Below are 13,321 nucleotides of genomic sequence, written 5' to 3'. Positions count from 1 at the left end.
AGATGCCCCAAGTCCCATGAGGACAGTTTGTTTTTGGCATTCCCCTTGGCACTTTGGATTCCCCTTGGCACTACCACAGCAGGTGTTTAATCGCTACAGCCATCGCATGGGGGCTTCAGCCCTCCTGGGGACATGTCCAGCCACAGCAGCAGCACATTCTATTTCCAGAGATGCTCTCCATCCTTCCAAACTGTCTTGCTGTGCTTGGATGCATGTAGAGGGCTGAAGTGCTCTCCGAACACGGTGCTGGTAGGGTTGTGCTTCATGTGCATTCCTGGAGCACAGGCAGAAGCAGGCATGGGGCACCCTTATGCCAGACCTGGCCTCCAGAATGGCATTTCTCTCATAAAAGGAGATCCCCTCTGTTTTGTGCCTGAAGTCTGGTCTTTCTTCAAAGGTTGAGTCAAGAATGTGCCCAAGGGATTGCAGCACAAAAGGGACTGCAGAAAATTGTTCAGTCGCAGGCTGCTGTGCTGCTCTGCAGAGTGAGTGGATGTGAGACATGGTCCATGTTGGTCAGAGAGAGAAGCAGACCCAGCTGGACTGGGATCACCACCACTAACACTGCTGGCAGATGTCTGTGCTCATGGACGGTGCTCAGAGTGACCACAGGGTGTTTGCAATGGCAGGAGACATGTTTGGGGGGGGCGGGGACACTACCCCCTGCCTGTGGTGGTTCACTGAGGATGCAGGAATGACTCTCCAGTGCCCCTTCCCTGGGCTTCCTGGGTCCCCACAGCCTCTCCGGGGATTGCAGAGGCATGATTTCCCCATGTGCACCTGGATTTGGTGCTCTGCCTTCTAGTCACTGCACTGTGCATCGTTCCTCATTCTGTGAAGCTCCACTCCCTGCCCACCCCCAGGCACACACTGTCCATGCAGATCCCCTGAAGTGTCTCCTCCCCATTCCCCTCCAGAAGCATCTGTCATCAGCACTGTCCCCTGTGGGAACAGCCCCAGGCAGGAAATGCAGAGATTAATCCCCATCTTCACTGGTCACTGAAAGATGAACCCTGAATCCACGCTAACAGATCACCTAGGAATGCTGAGCTCATCCCCTGGATCCCGTGGAGTTTGCAAGCAGAAGAGCAGGCCCTTCTGTGGTTGCACCCCCTTGGGCATATGTTTGACTCCAGCTTCTGAAGACAGGGCAGATACAGGCACATCGCAGGGCAGATCCCCTTTTATTGTGGAAATGTTATTCTGAAGGCCAGTTCTGGCATAAGGCTGCCCAATGACTGGTCCCACTCATACTAACAGGACACTTGCACATAGGAATACAGCCCTGTGAGCACCAGGCTATGGGAGCTCCTGGGACATACCCACAGAACAGAGCATGGAAGGACAGCGTGGAAGAGAAGAGAAAAACTTTAAAAAGAGAAGCCCTGCTGCTCTGTTGGGACATGTCTCCAGGAAAACTGCAACCTCTGTGGGAAGGCTGCAGTGAGTAAATGTCTGCTGCGGCACTATGGGGGTGATATATTGACAAGCAGCGGGTCTGTGCCCACAAGGTGCCTCAGCCTCCTCCCCTCCACAGCCCCTCCATTACAATGCTGGAGCTCTGTGGAGGGAAGGCATGAGGCCATGGTGACACCTGGTTGTCACCCTCATAGGAAAGGGCTGTGAGATGATACCCTGGCTTTGACCAGGGAAGCTGAGCTCTTCTAATGGACACTGGACCCATGGTGTCACTCATCTGCTATCATCTGAGCCTGACTCTGTGCCCCTGATCTGCCTTGGTTTCAGGGTAGGAAGAGACTGCAAAGGGAAACTCTGCATTGCACTGGGTACATCTGATGGAGCTCAGAGCAGTGGGCTTTGAGGTTCCTCCTTTGTTGGTGAAGGGGAAGGCCCGGCTTGAAGAGAACTTCAACATGGCCTCCAATCTTTGGTCCAAATGAGAGATCCCTGAGGATAAAAGGCACAAGACAAGAAATATTCTTTGCACAAAGATGCACCATAGAAAAATAAGTAAGAAGGAAATACCCTGAATATGAAGATTAGATGTCTATGCAACAGTTACTGGTGCTGGCATTGCATCCACTTCCTCAGATTCTTCAGAGCATCTTTGAGATCCTTGCTCCATATGCTATAGATAAGAGGGTTCGCTTCTGGAGGCACCAAAGAGTATAGAACAGCCACCAACAGATCCAGAGATGGGGAGGAGATGGAAGGGACGTCAGATAGACAAATGCCCCAGTGCTAGGAAAAAGGAGAGCACAGCCAGTTGCAGGAGGCACATGGAAAAGGCTTTGTGCCGACCCTGCTCAGAGGAGATCCTCAACACAGCTGTGAAGATCTGCGCATAGGACACCACAATGAAAAGGAAACAGCCAAAGGCTACAGAAAGAGTAGCTACAAATAAATCAACTTCCCTGATGTAGGAATCAGAGCAGGAGAACTTGAGGAGCTGGGGAACTTCACAGTTCATGACATTGCCTTGGCAGAGTCGTGGGGAAAATGTGTTCCCAGTGTTCAGGACAGAATAGAGAAAGCCAGTGGCCCAGGCAGCTGCTGCCATTTTGACACAAGCTCTGCTGTCCATGAGGGTCCCGTAGTGCAGGGGTGTGCAGATGACTACAAAATGTTTGTAGGCCATGACTGTGAGGAAGGAATACTCTGCTGAATATAAGAAAAAAAGACCTGCGCAGCATCTCCAAAGAAGGAAACTGCTCTTGCATTCCAGAGGGAATTGGCAGAAGGGAACACAGCATCACAGAATCACAGATTGGTTGAGGTTGGAAGGGACCTTTAGAGATCATCTAGTCCAGTCCCTCCCCTTTCAAGCAGGGACACTTACAGAACATGACACAGGATTGCATTCATGTGGATTTGGAAGATCTTCTTAGAAGGAGACTCCACAATCTCTTGAGGCAGCCTCTTCCAATGCCCTGTGATCCTAACAGTAAAGAAGTTCTTCCTGATATGCGGATGAAACTTCCTGTGTTTCAGGTTTCAGTTTGTTACCATTACCCCTTGTCCTTTCTCTGGCTACCACCGAGGAAGAGTTTGGCCCCATCCTCTTTACATCCTCCTCACATCCTCCTCTCAGGTTTTCGTATATGTTGATAAGATCCCCTTTCAGTCTTCTCTTCTCCAGACTAAACAGGTCCAGCTCCCTTAGTCTTTCCTTATAAGATAGATACTCTAGTCCCTTAATCATCTTTGTCACTCTGTGCTGGTCCTTCTCTATGCGTTCCACTTCCCTCTTGTCCTGGGGAGCCCAGAACTGCACACAATACTCCAGGTGTGGTCTCACCAGAGCTGAATAGAGGGGAAGGATAACAAATAGAGTGGGAGGATCACATGGCTCTTCCATGGATCCTCCATCAAGTGGATGGAGGAAATGGCCTCAAGTTAAGCCAGGGGAGGTTCAGGTTAAGACATGAGGAAAAATTTCTACATGGAAAGAGAGTGGTGAAGTGTTGGAACAGGCTGCCAATGAAGTGGGGGAGTCATCATGTCTGTCAGTGTTCAAGAAATGTGTGGATGAGGCATTTAGGGACTGTCTAGTAGGCCGGATGGTGATGGGCTTACAGATAGACTCGGATCCTGAAGGTCTTTTCCAACCATAATGATTCTGTGATTCTATGTCTCTGTAATTTCAAGGAGATCATGGCCTGTGACCACACACAAATCTCCTATTTCTCCTCTTTATTTTCCATACTGTATGCATTAATGTTCAGGCATTTTTAGGAGATTCAAAATATTAGTAATAAAAAATCCTTTACTTCAACCACTGCAATGTGTGCATTGCCACTATTATGTTTACCTCTTATCCCCATCCAAAGCCCTGTCCATTTCTTTCTTTCTTTATTTTTTCATTTTCATACTTCTTCTGCTTATAATTTTTACATTTTCTGCAATTTCTATGTGCTGCCCTTTTCACCCAGGAGCTCCTGGCCTGGCAGCAACACTGGGAGCAGCCACCTTCGCGGCCCTGGGGGCTCTGAACACTCCCGCTGTGGGAGCTCATGGTGCCATTCGGGAGCTCGTGGGGCTTCAGTGCCCTGGGCGCTGGCTCCAGGCTGCTGTTTCTGAGGCCGCGGGGCAGCTCCTCCTGCCTCCCCTCCAGGACGCCCGGCTGCAGCTGCCTCCAGCCCTGGGCCTGGCCGTGCTGAGTGCCAGCCCGGGGCAGGCGCTGCCAGCAGTGACTGTGTGACCCGTGACACCAAGGCCAACCAGGGCCAGCAGGGCCAGGACACACAGTCAGGTCACCTTTATCACCACACAGGTGACACGTCAGCACTCAGCCAGGACTTGTTGCCATGGACCCTCCTGGCCCCAACTCTCCAGCTTGTGAGATTTCACTTCTGGTCTTGGGATCCTGGTTATTCCCATACAACTCCACCCAAAAAATGGTCCACACTAGTTGGAGGATATAGTTTAATTCAAGAGATTAAAACTTGCTGTTTGTGGTCATCATGAACAATTTTTTTCTTCTTCTTGGCTGCCTTGCCAGGGCTGAGGAGAGAGAAAGGAAGAGGCTGTGTGATGCACAGGGACAAAGGCAGAGAAATAGCGCACAGTAGCTCAGGACATGTATGCTTGGATGTGCTTCTGATGGCATCTCCCTGCTCATCGTCATGTAACACAGGCCCCTGTGTCCAAACAAGGTCCCCTTGCAGCACATCAGCCTGTGGCTGAGCCTGCTGGGGGGTGATCCTGGCTCTGGGATCCCCCTTTGGGGAGCAGTTGGAAAAGGTGCAGGCAAACCCTGGAGGGGCCCCTTTGTGCTCAGCTGTTCAGGACTTGTCGGTCCCAAAGCTGCAGCCTGTGCTGAGTGATGAAAGGGAAGTCTCATCCTAGGCCAGCATGACTTGTTCAAGGTGAAAACAGGATGCAGCAGCACTGACAACTCTCATTCTGAGACCCCTCCTGCTTCTGTCCTTTCCCAGCTCCTCCACCCTGGTCCCATTTGCACTCTCCAGCAGAGCACTTGGCATTTGCTTGGGGCTGGAAAGAGGTGCTTAGTGTCTGCGTGGAACGCAGATCCATCCCATGTTGTGAGAACTCTCAGGGTGCTCTGTCCAACCCAGTGCCTTTGGGATTGGGAGTCTGACCCCTTGTAGGACCTCTGCTACTCAGCGGTCTCAGGCTTTTCCTGGCGCTGGCACATACGTACCCTTTCGGTTCAGTCCCCTGTTGCTGGGCCTCAGTTTTCACCTCCTGCATTATGCCGGACAAGGAATACGTCACAGAAAAACCCTCATCTTCTCCCAGGTAGCATTCAAACACTTTCTGAAGAACAGGCGGTTCTTTAGGCAGCTTCTCAACTGTTGTCTGCATCTGCAAGACAATTCCCAAAGGATTAGTGCTCTGCTTCCAAGTCCACTCAGCTTCTCTCAGCATGCACAAGTAACAGATGCATTAAAAAAGTAGAAGACAAGTGGTGTCTTTGAAAACAAGCCGCTGGCAAAGAGAGTGAGGGCTCAAAGGAACACATTAGAGGGGTCTTGTACAGCTACTGCCCATCGGCTGATGCCTTTGCGTAATTCACACTGGCACAAGAAGTGCCTCATACATCAGGAGCACCTACCTCTTCTGCCTCCTAAGGCCCTTCCTTGTCCGGCTTCGCAGCTGGTGGTCGGGTGGCAATGGTTCTTCTCCAGCCTTGTGCTGCCACCCGAGTGCAAGGCCTCGGGATACGCGGGAGCACACTGCAAATACACAACGTGAGGAGTTGCATGAGCACAGGGGGAGCTGGAAAACCAGCCCTTGCTCACACGCTGGGCATCTGCTTCTGCAGCAGAAGGCAGTTCTGCAGAAGCTCGAGGTTTGCCTGGATGAGGTGGAATCAATGGACAGAGAAATCCACCGACACCAAAATACCCAGGGGTGCACCACATGCCCAGAGGAAAGCTCCAGGTGCCCACTTTGAGGCTTCCTCTCCATGCAGCATGGAGAGCAGCAGGGTCATTTACAAGCACACGTTCCAAGACACACCGTTAGGCTCTGTCCTGCCAAGTGCTTTAGCCACTGCTAAGGCAAAGAAAGAGCTCCTGAGTGTTTAATCCCATCTCACTACAGTCTCTCTGGTCTCTGGGAAGAGCCCCCATGGTGGGGCAAGCCCAATACACACCTCTCCTCCTTCAGAGGCCTTGCAAGAACAGAGAATGTTTCTCAGCCTCACTAGATGCCCTTAGACCCCCAGCCCTATGAACACTCCCCCTCATCCATTGACCCAAACCACTCACCTGCCAGCAGGCTTCTTCTCCACTTTCACCTCCTTTCCTTCTCCCGCATTTTGAGGCACTATTTGGAGGGGTGGTTGGGGCTCCCGTAAGACGTGGCGCAGGGCAGGAAGCTTTTCTGCAAGCAGGAGACAAGAAAACACTTCAGAGCAGAATCACAGTCACCACTGGGACAGGAGCAACGTGCAGATCTGCTCTGGTCTGGAACGGAATTGCAAGACCTCAATGGGAGACCTTTAAAGCCAGGTCTCCTAGGCTGTCTGTGACCTGTCCTTCACATTGGCTGCTGTCCAAATCTTTGCCTTTTCCCTCTGCAACATCATTTCCTGACATGGGGGCATTGCTTCTGCTCTGTCATGTCCCCGCTATGAAAAGGAGACTTTTCATAGCTCACAGTGATGTGTTAGTGTCGTAAGAGAACCTCTTTGGGGCAATAACTTCTTCACAAGAGGGAAACGCTTGCTGGGATCCCTCTACAGGTCTCACAGGCCTGCGTTGCCTCTGGTCGCACAGTGAACCCAAAGGCAATGCTGAGGGCACGTGCAGCAGAAACTCACAAGGAAAGGGCAGAGCTACTTGTTTTGGAAATCCAGTGGAGTCTTGGCACTCATTACCACCCTCCTGACCATCCTGAGCAGCTGACTTGGGTTCCACGACACAGGTCAGGAAATAGGGCACTCTTCCCATTACCATTCTGCTCCAGGCAGAATGGATGATTCCCAGTAATTGTCCTCAACTCTGTCTCTCTCCCTCCTGATCTCCTCAAATGGAAGACCAGTTTGACTGCTGGTACACTGGTTATGGAGTCCAGTGGGAAAGCTTAACTCAGAGAGGCCAGCTGCATGAGGGAGTGCTGGGTTGGCCTGAGCTCTTTCTCCCTCAGGCCCTCACTTGACATTTGCCATCAGGGATGAGAAGCAGCACATCTCATGTCTCAAGGCATCCGACATATCACACTGGAGCCTTGGCTCCAACACTTGACACCAAGGAGGAGAGGAGGATAAGACACAACTCCCAACCAGGATTTAACTGCTCCATTACCTTTCTCAACTGCTGTTCCCCTTTCCTTTTCCAAAGCAGGCGTTGCTTCATCCACGATGAGAACTCTCACCCTTCGATGTCGAAGAGCTGGACCTCTGCCAGTGGGAGGTCTCCCAGGTGGAGGTCTCACCAGTGGGTGGTTGTTGGAAGCCTCCAGTCCCAGCCTACAAACAGCCAATGGACAGTGTTCTGAAGGAAGGACTCCAACTTTTCCTTTGTAGCATATGCTAACTCTGGGGACCAGGACACACATCGGAGCCACTCTAAGGGTCCTTTTCCAGAGCAGAATATGCAGAATAGGACCGATCCTGCAGGACTGTGTTAGAAAGTGGAGTGACACAGCACAGAACTCCAGCATGTGAGTTTCCTCCCTAGGCTCTTCCAGGGCTTCCAATCCCCAACCTAGGAGAAAACTTTTCCAAAGCTTTCCCAGCCATATGACCCAGGCTGCCTCTGGAGATCAGCTCCCAGCTGCTCTCCACGCTGCTGTCCAGGCAGGACAGACTGGCCTCCTTTCCTTTCCTCCTGCTTGCCACCACCATTTGAATCCCAGTCTTGCCCTGCACATCCCTGGTAGTCCCTCCTACACATGCATTGCTGCACATGGAAAGAACAACCTCCAGGTCACTAAGGGAACAAACCCTCCACAACCTGGGAGCCAGCACAGAGCTCTCCAGAAGCCCCTGCACAGAGCTCTGCAGAGCCTGAACAAAGCCAGAAAAGGCTGGAGTTCACTGGTTTCCAACCACTGGAAGGAGTTACTCCAAAGTCACTTCCAGAGCGCCTTCACAAGCCCTGGCAATGCAACACTACCAAACACGTGCTGAGAGGATGCACACATGGTCAACCAGCAAGCAAACATACTCACTTTGGAAAGCGCATGTCAGAGCCGGCTCTTTGAGTGTCTGAAAGCACTGAATCTTTCTTTGTTGACATCTGCAAAGGAGAGAGAGACATGTGAGATGCTGCCAAGAAAAGCCTCTTGTTGCCCACAAGGGCCACCAACGCTTCCACTCTTCATACAAGCCACTGCCTTTCAGAAGCTCTGAAACAGTCTTTGCTGTTCTGCACAGCAGCTCCCCCTTTTCACAGAAGAGGAGCTGCAGGGGAACACAGCAGAACGGGTAGTAACACTGCAGGGCTTTCGGCAAGGGCAAGGATCAAGAGCCTCCCTGGGCAGGACGGCAATTCTTTCCTAAGGGACAAGCCCCTGCAGGAGAGCACAGCTGACGGCATTCCCCCAAAACGTAAGGAATGGGCAAGGCAGTCCTGCTAGGGAGGGAGAAGAAGGACGGGGACAGAAGGTTTGTTATTCCCTGAAGTGAACACCATTCCCCACATTCTCCTCTGACCGCGCTCTTGACACTGCCTGTCAGCACCATTGTGCCCCTCAGTGAATCCTGGCAAGACTGAACCTCCCTTTTCTGTTATGATCAGTCATGTAAATGATCACAGAGATGAACGGGAAATCTCTGTCTTAGGACAAGGAAGAAGCAGCAGTGATATTTCCACCAGAATCAGGACCCAAGAGATACTTTAGATGCTTAGATGGAGAATGTGGCAGCAACAGATGCACTGCAAAAGCAGAGCACAAGGAGTGTCTTTGAAAGCAAGCTCAAGGCAGAGGCAGTGAGAGCTCAAGGGAACACATTGGAGGGGTCTTGTACAACCGCTACCCACTCTCTGATGCTGTTGCATAATTCAGGCTGGCACAAGAAGCACCTCATACATCAGGAGCACCTACCTCTTCTGCCTCCTGAGGCCCTTCATTCCCCGGCTCTGCAGCTGGTGGTCGGGTTTCAAATGTTGATCTTTTTCCCCCTTGCGATGACACCTGTGTGCAGGGCCCCGGGATATGTGGGAGCACACTGCAAATACACAACACAAGGAGTTGCATGAGCACAGGGGGAGCTGGATCTCCAGACCTTTCTCACATGCTGGGCACCTGCTTCTGCAGCAGAAGGCAGCTCTGCAAGAGAGGCTCCAGGCTTGCCTGGATGTGGTAGAATTAATGGAGAGAGCAATCCCCCCTCACTAAAATGCCCAGGGGTGCACCACATGCCCAGAGGAAAGACTCACGTGCCCACTTTGAGGCTTCCTCTCCATGCAGCATGGAGAGCAGCAGGGTCATTTACAAGGACACGCTCCCATATACACCATTAGCCTGTCCTCCCAAGTGCTTTAGCCACTGCTAAGGCAAAGAAAGAGCTCCTCAGTGTTTAATCCTGCCTCACTACAGACTCACTGGCCTCTGGGAAGAGCCCCCATGGTGGAGCAAGCCCAATACACACCTCTCCCCTGTCTTGAAGAACACAGATTTTACCTCAACTTCACAAAAGGGTCTTAGGCCCCAGCCCTATGGACACTCCATCACTTCCATTCACCCCAGACACTCACCTTCCAGGATGCTTCTTCCCCTCCTCTTTCTTCTCCTTTCCTTCTCCCACATTCCCAGGCTCTACTTTGAGGGCTGCTTGGGGCTCTCGTAAGAGGCAGCGCATGGCAGGAAGTTTTTCTGTAAGCAGGAGGAAAAAAAAAAAAAACACTTCAGAACTGAACCACAGCCACTATTGGGACAGAAGTGACATGTAGATCTGCTCCCTGCTTACTCTGAAAATCCAGTGAAGTCTTGGCACCCATTACCACCCTCCTGACCAATCTGAGCAGATTCCATGAGATACGTTAGGAGATAGGGCACTCTTCCCATTACCATTCTGCTCCAGGCAAAATGGATGATTCCCAATAATTGTCCTCAACTCTGTCTCTCTCCTTCCTGACCTCCTCAAATGGAAGAGCAGTTTGACTGCTGATACAGTGGTACATGCTGTCCAGTGGGAAAGCTTAATTCAGAGGGACCAGCTGCATCTGGATGTGCTGGGCTGCCCTGAGCTCTTCCTCCCTCTGGAGTCGTTTGACATTTCCCATCCGGGCTGAGAGGCAGCACATCTAGTGCCTCATGGCATCTCATACATGCCATTGGAACTTTGGCTCCAACACCCAAAAACAAGGAGAAGGAGAAGGCACAGCCCTGCACCAAGTTTCAACTGCTCCATTACCTTTCTCAACAGTCTTTCCCCTTTCCTCTTCCAAAGCAGGATTTGCTTCCTCCATGGTGAGAGCTCTCACCCTTCGATGTTTCAGGACAGGACCTCTCCCAGTGGGAGGTCTCCCAGGCGGAGGTCTCACCAGCGGCTGGCTGGGAAAAGTCTCCAGCTCCTGCCTGCAAACAGCAAAAGGACAGTGTTCTGAAGCAAGGACTCCACATTTCCTTTGCAGCACATGCTAACTATGGGGGCAGACACACACGTCACAGCCATTCTCAAGACCATCCTTTTCCAGAGCAGAATATACAGAATAGGCCCAATCCTGCAGAACACTCTGCAGACCATCACTCACTTTGGAAAGACCATCACTGATCCTGAATGAGTCAGTGAAACAGCTCTGGTATTCTCTGAGATGACTGTACCCTTCATCTTCGCCATCTGCAAAGAAGAGGGACACATGTGAGATGCTGCCAAGAAAATGGTCTTGTAGCTCACAAGGGCAGCCAATGTGCTTCCACTGGTGACAGCAGACCCTGCATTCAGCAGAATCGTAGCTGAGGGCCCTGGAGTGAGACCCACTGCAAAATAAAAAAAATAAACAAGCAAACAAACAAACAAACAAAAAACACAAAGAAAGGGCAGAAGAAAGCTCACTGATCTAGAGAATGGCCTGATAGGGCACCAAGGACTAGGGCAGAAAAAAAAAGACAAAATGAGGAGCTGGTCTGGGCTACACGCTGCTTACAGTGGGGTAAGCCCTGCCAGCTGCTCTGGCCCTAGCACCTCTGAAGAGGATGTGCTCAGGCAACCTCAGGAATGCTGGCAGCTCATCCACAAGCTGCAGTTGCCTGGTCTTACAGCAGAAGGACAGGGAATTACAGCAAACCGCTCCTTTCAACAGCACCAAGGGCAATCAAAGGTACCATGACCCCCTCCCACACAGGAGGGATGGAAAACACTGATGACTTCTATCCTCAGAGAGAGAGGGCTGAGATCACCAGAGAGCTGGCAGAGATGTCTGATACCCCCAGCAGTGCAGGGAAGGGCAGGAGGGGTCACTGTGCAGGAACCGGCCATTCCTCTAGTTCAGGAGTGACCCCATGCCCAGACACATTGTGGCAGCCCAGGAGAAATCCCTTCACTTGGGTTTGGTTAGGGATGCCAAAAAGCAAGAGGTAGCACTGCAGAAATGCGGAACTTACCCCAAGAAGAGCTGTTATCACCTTGTCAGACTCATTCATCCTTTCAAGAAGGCTTCTGTAAAACTTCATTTTCACAACTTTGTCTTCAATGACTAGGACACCAATGTCCCTCAGAACAAGGGCAACATTAGTCCCAGTCTGAAGACAGGAAGAGAGCTGGTTCATGGTCTCTCGTATGCAACTCAGCACTACGTTGGAAGGAAAGCTGGTGTAATACGCTATGCGATCGTACTGCAGGCGCACACATCCGGTACGACCTAGGCAGCAACAAAAGAGCAAGAGTAACACAGTCACCAATGGAGCTCTTCAGCAGGCAAAAAAAGGAAAACAAAAAGAGAGAGAGAGAGAGTGAGCGTGTCTGCAGCTGGAAGGTCTTCCAGCAAGACGGTACTACAGAGCTGTCATCTTTAACCCTCTGGAAATCCATAAAGGAGGCCGATGCATCCCTCCTGTGGGAGAAATTCCTAGTAATCCACAGCCTCATGGGCCAAGAGTTCAGCAATGCTTCCTTCCTGCACAAACTACAGAAAGGCTTCTGGCTAACTCGCATGACCGTGAGGCAGGACGGCAGCACAAGGAGAGGAAAAAGGGAGCCAGTTCCCAGGAGAAGGCACTGCTGAATCTTCGTTCATGTTCCCTAGTAAAGAATATTAGTAATTGTCATTTTTGCCTCACTCCTTCTGGCCACCCCCAGGCCCTCAGAATTGCTGAATACACAGCCCTGCTTTGGGTGCCCGAGGCCCATCCCCAAGGGATGCCAGACTGATGTTGTAGCACCATAGCCCCAACAAGGTAGAGTCACTAGAAAGGAAAGGCCCACTGGGAACACAGCCCAGAGCTCCTGCTGCCCACAGCCATCACCCCCGTCACACTGCAGCTGCACTGCTGCCAGCACTGCCCAGCAATCACGGCACAGCTGGCCTCGGAGGGGTTTTCCTGCACACTAGTGTTCCCATCACTGTTTCACTCTGCCAGAGAACACTACGAGTGTCTCCAATCCACTTTGAAGCAGAAGCACTTAGAAGAGCCAGCAGCAGTGCTGACCTTCGCCCTTGCAAGGCCTGCTGAGGCAGCAATAAGGAACAGGAGTTTTAACTACATTGGATTGGAAGCAGCAGCTCCAAAACACTTGATTGGAGATAGCTGTAAAAGCAAGTCCAAGAGGGAGAGAGAGAGGACCTTTCAGTTCTGCATTATAATGTCATAACAATACAAATTAAAATAAATAAATACATAAAAAAATAAGACCTGAAGCTCTTCTGAGTACCCAGTGAAGGAATTACAGATTTCTAACTGCCCCTACAGAACAGTAGTTATCCACATCCCACTGATGTTGCAAGGCAAAGCAAAAGTTTCAACCTGTCTTCTTACCAGCATCATCCTCCTCCTCTTGGTCGAGACCATGACGCTCTGCAAGCTCTTCAGTAATGCAGAACATGGGTCTGTAGGCTGTCACACGAGCAGTCTTGCCACGTTTTCCAATGACAGAGACTTTTTCTCTCACAACCCTGAAGACCCCAAGTGGACAAATTTTCACATCCTGCAAACAGAAGAGAAGAGAAGAATTCTAAGCAGGTGAGGGGAACAAAGAGACCCAGGTCTTGTGAGAACATGTCCATGGTGTGATGGGCTCTGCTCACTCCTGGCATACAAAGGGACAAGATGGAGCCCTCCGGAAAGCCTTGCAGAGGTCCTTTGGAAAAACATTCCAGACGGTTTACGTGCTCTAGGTCACCCCGCGTGTGCAGAGGGGTTGGACTAGATTATCTCTAGACGTCCTTTCCAACCTTAACGATTCTATGATTCCATGATTCTAAGGTTTCCTCCCCATCCTCCCCCA

The sequence above is a fragment of the Tinamus guttatus genome, unplaced genomic scaffold, assembly GCF_059628265.1.
Source record: "Tinamus guttatus ecotype Peru unplaced genomic scaffold, ASM5962826v1 Tinamus_guttatus_pri_ptg000899l, whole genome shotgun sequence".
Lineage (NCBI taxonomy): Eukaryota > Metazoa > Chordata > Aves > Tinamiformes > Tinamidae > Tinamus > Tinamus guttatus.
This window is presented reverse-complemented; position numbering follows the sequence as displayed.